At 36.6% G+C, this 3,841-nt stretch overlaps 1 non-coding gene across 1 annotated transcript; it reads right to left on the bottom strand.

Annotated features, from left to right (window-relative positions):
- Positions 1-594: 594 nt before the first annotated feature.
- LOC141675997 (small nucleolar RNA R71) lies at positions 595-701 on the bottom strand. The gene has a single exon (XR_012556612.1). It is a non-coding gene; the product is annotated as a small nucleolar RNA R71 (small nucleolar RNA).
- Positions 702-3,841: the final 3,140 nt, after the last annotated feature.

The raw sequence follows: 3,841 nt of genomic DNA, 5'->3' as shown, positions 1-3,841 counted from the left end.
TTTGTGCCGCTACCGGGCACTCGGTGTTGTTAATTATTTAGTTTATGTAATTGTCATCCGTGATCGTTAAAGTTCAGTGACTCAGATATTTTACTTACACGGGTACTTGTTTTGTTTCAGGTACTCTAGAGAGCGTGTATGCGAACGCGTTCTAAATCTCGTGTATTTGTTGAGAAAAAAGTTGAAGAAGAAGATTTTGTTGCAATGGGAGAACTAGAAGCGAATCCGAAGGCTTTGATGAATTATTCTCAACCGAAGATCAATGACATTCAGTCTAGCATTATCAGACCAGCCATCTCGGCTAATACTTTTGAAATCAAGTTTAACACGATTCAATGGGTGCATAATTTAATCTAGTTTGGGGGTTTTCCAATGGAAGATCCCAATATACACATTAGGGATTTCATTAAAATCTGCGACACCTTCAAGTTCATCGGTGTTTCTGAAGATGTTGTGAAGCTGAGACTATTCCCATTCTCTCTGAGGGACAAGGCTAAGAGCTGGTTACACTCTCTACCAGCTGGTTCGATTACTACTTGGAAAGATCTTGCTCAAAAGTTTCTCACTAAATTCTTCCATATGGCAAAGATAGCTGCAATCAGGAACGCTCTTACTCAATTTGTACAGCAATCAGGAGAATCTTTATATGAAGCTTGGGAGCGCTACAAGGAGATGCTTAGGAAGTGTCCTCATCATGGAATGCCTGATTGGACGCTCATCAATTGTTTTTATAATGGTTTGGGAGCACAGTCCAGACCCATCCTCGATGCAGCATCAGGTGGAGCCTTATAGGCTAAGAGCTATGATGAAGCTTATGATCTAATTGAACTGATGTCTGCTAATGAATATCAGTATCCAACCCAGAGATTGCCATAGAGCAGGGTATCAGGAATTCTTGAAGTGGATACAGCTACGACTATCACTGCTCAACTAAAGGCATTGTCTATGAAGATCGATTCGCTGGCTAACTATGGAGTTCATTAGAGGATGAGTGTTTGTGAGCTTTGTACAGTTTCGCATGCGATGGAGCAATGTGCTATATCTAGTGAATCAGCTCAGTTTATGAGCAACTTTCAGAGATCACAGCAACTAGTTCCAAATAGATATCATCTTAACAGCTGGAATCATCCTAACTTCAGCTAGAGCAACAATCAGATTGCGATACAACAGCCTTATCAGCAGTTTGGATCCAATCAATTCAATCCTCCTGGTTTTCAGCAACAGTATGCACCAATACAACAACTCCAACTTCAACACTACCCGCATGGAAGTGTCGGTCAAACTGCTAATGAAAAATCTGAATTGGAGGAGTTGAGGCTTATGTGCAAAAACTAGGCTCTTATATGCAAAAGCTAGGCTGATTCTATCAAGACTCTGGAGAATCAAATTGGGCAGATTATCAATATTGTGTTGAATCGACAACCTGGCACACTCCCTAATGATACAGAAGCCAATCCAGGAAAGAGGGAAGTCAAAGAACAGGTGAACGCAATCACATTGAGGTGTGGAAAGGTCTCGAGCCCCCAAATTCAGTGTAATAACCCCAATTTTTGGAATTTTTTTGAAACCCTTATGAATAGTGATTTTGCTGATTATGCTGAATAAGAAAACTTTTCATACCACACTTTGTAGAGGTTCTTTTATTGTTATTCTGAGATCTTATTAGTACTCTATATGGTATATAAGTGTATGTAAAGATCGTCAGAATCCAAATTCGAACACTTTGATTTTTCCCGAAAATCCACCAGATACCGAAAGAATTGAGTATAAGGTAACAGGATAAAAAGAATTTAAATTCAAGGATTATAAGAGAGGATCATATAAGAAATATAATATATTGAGAAAGGTTTAGGGGAACCCAAGTAATAAGATCCCGGGTATGATCCCTCAAATGATAAACGAGAACGAAAATTAAGCGAACCGTATAACAGATAAGCGGTCATTAACCAAACAATTAAGCAAGGATTAGCATAAGAAGATGCTTCCACCAACAAGTGATGACAAGTGGCAAGAGATGAAGTCACCAAGATGATGTCATGCTTAGTCATACTCCACTCACTTTAAACAACCAACAAATCATCCAAATATCCCATTCACTTCATTTTCCACCAGAAAAACATTCAACAAAGCAAATACTCTCCCAAGAACACATAGCTCACGGCTTTTTCATTTTTTCAAGGAGAAAAATTCCAAAATTCAAGTTTCTAGCTTTGTTAATTTGCAAGGTAATTACCCAAGGTCCCTTATGATTAGATAAGCATATCCTAGGAGTTTAAGCTTCTATTTCTTCATGAATCTCTTCCAATAAATCAAGGAAGAAGATGATGAATAGTGTTTTCAAGATTACTAACTTTATTTTCTTTGATTTCCTTTAAGATCCAAGCATTCCTAAGCTATCTCAAGGCTTCTCAAGGCTTCTTAAGGCTTCCTAGCTATTCTAATCACTCCAAGGAAGGTATAACCCCTCCAAACCCTAACTTTACTTTGAGCATTAGGTTTGGTTTTTTTTTGTTATGGTTCATGAGAGGCATGGTTGTTGTGTATTTAGAGATTGGTTGGTTTTGTGATGTTTTTGGAATGGTAAATCTTGGTAATTAGTTAATGAACTTAAGTAAGCTTTTAGTTCATGATTGTGAAGTAGTATAAAGTGGAAACCTTGAGATTTTGGGGCTGTTGTAGTATTATATGGATGAATTTTGGTTGTAACAATTATTGTGGGTTGATTGTGGATTGAATTGGAGTAGTATAAAATTTGGTAATCGCGTAAACATAGCCGTCGTAATACCCGATTTACTTTAGACTGTTTTTGTTCTTAACATCAGGACCCGTGAACTCACTGTTAGGTTTTGACCATTGCCATGATTAGATAGTTCATGTTACGAGCTTCATTTTGATATGTGGTTCGTTTGAATCCGATGTACGGTTTAGGAGAAACGACCGTTTTAAGTAACGGCGCTTCGCGACCGAACCATTACCCCTCGCCTTACTTTGAAACCTTGGTTAAGGACCTTAAATGACTAATTGGGGTATGAAACAATTATGTAAAGTGTATTAGGCAGTTGGTAAGGTTCTCGCGAAAGAATCGCCTTAAAACTCTTAATGGTTAATTTATTAAAAATGGTGGAGCCGAGGGTACTCGAGCGACTTAAGAGAATCATTGAGCGCAAAGCGAGCATTTGAGTCTAATTGGTTAAAGTATAGATTCATAAGCGACTATGGTTTAATTCCAACTTATATGTGGTTTATAGGTTACCAGACTCATCCCAGGACTTTTACCACCCCTAGTCGCTCAGGCAAGTTTTCTACCCGTTATACTGTTGTTGTGATGTATATATGTATATGCATTATCTTGTGATAGATGCATGTTGGTTAATTAGCAAATTTTGCGATATATTGAAGCATGTTGATATGGTATATATATGCATGTCTGTTTCGTAATCTGGTTATCTATCTGTTGATTTCAATGCTTATAGTTGCATAATACCTATGCTAGAGATAAGCAGTAGTTGCGTATACCCTTAGTATAGGGGACCCAAAGGTGAACATTTTTCTAAACCGGGAGTCGATGTTCCCGAGTATAATATATATATATTTATTTATATATATATATATATTAATATAGTTTTCAAAACTATTAATCGAATAAGGTTTATTCGATAACTTTATTTTATTTATTTAATGAATATTATTTTGAATATTCATTCGAGGATTTATGACTCCGTTATTTTATTTAATGAATATTATTTTTGAATATTCATTTGAAGACTTATGACTCCGCTTATTTACCAAATCTTATTCTTTATTTTATTAAAGAATAATGTTTCGATAATCAAACTTATTT

The sequence above is a fragment of the Apium graveolens genome, chromosome 7 (genome assembly GCF_009905375.1).
Source record: "Apium graveolens cultivar Ventura chromosome 7, ASM990537v1, whole genome shotgun sequence".
NCBI classification, from domain to species: domain Eukaryota; kingdom Viridiplantae; phylum Streptophyta; class Magnoliopsida; order Apiales; family Apiaceae; genus Apium; species Apium graveolens.
The sequence above is the reverse complement of the archived record's forward strand: the minus strand, read 5'-3'. Positions and strand labels throughout refer to the sequence as shown.